Genomic DNA, 625 nt, shown 5'->3' on the forward strand with positions numbered 1-625 from the left:
CAGGCTTTACAATATACCTGAGCCAGAAGGCAGAAAAAAATTCCCTCAAGATTATAAATCGCGCTGGTACTAACACACAGGAACTATATATCAAACAAGGATTAACATGATTTACATCACATGATTTAAATGCTAGATAAATAGAGAACGTTGGCAGTAGAATTGGTAGTTTAGCTTTCTTGATAAACATATTTCCTGATTAGTCCTCGCTGGCGCGCATTTACACATTATGTATATTATTGTGCAGGAACATTACATCACAACTCGTTATCAAATAAAAACAAAAGTGGGCACAGCAACGCCAGAATTGTAACAAAAGAACAATGACTGTAGAAAGTAGTTATTGTAACAAAAGCCACCGTTCTTCACCCCAACGTTACGGTTCCTTCACAAAATCAAATCATTACAAACGTATTCTTTGAGTAACGATTTAATTCTTATTATCACCATTAAAAATAACATTGTTGCAGAAGGCAGGGGCGTTTTCCATGCTATTTTTAATACTTCTATTTATGCTATTCAGGAATAATAATTTGCTGGGTAAGTCAGTTTTTACTTTGTGTTGCATTGATTTTTCGAATATATTTACTTATGTGTTTGTGATTGGAATTGTTCTGATTTGCGC

Source organism: Penaeus monodon, chromosome 28 (genome assembly GCF_015228065.2).
Source record: "Penaeus monodon isolate SGIC_2016 chromosome 28, NSTDA_Pmon_1, whole genome shotgun sequence".
In the NCBI taxonomy this organism is placed as follows: domain Eukaryota; kingdom Metazoa; phylum Arthropoda; class Malacostraca; order Decapoda; family Penaeidae; genus Penaeus; species Penaeus monodon.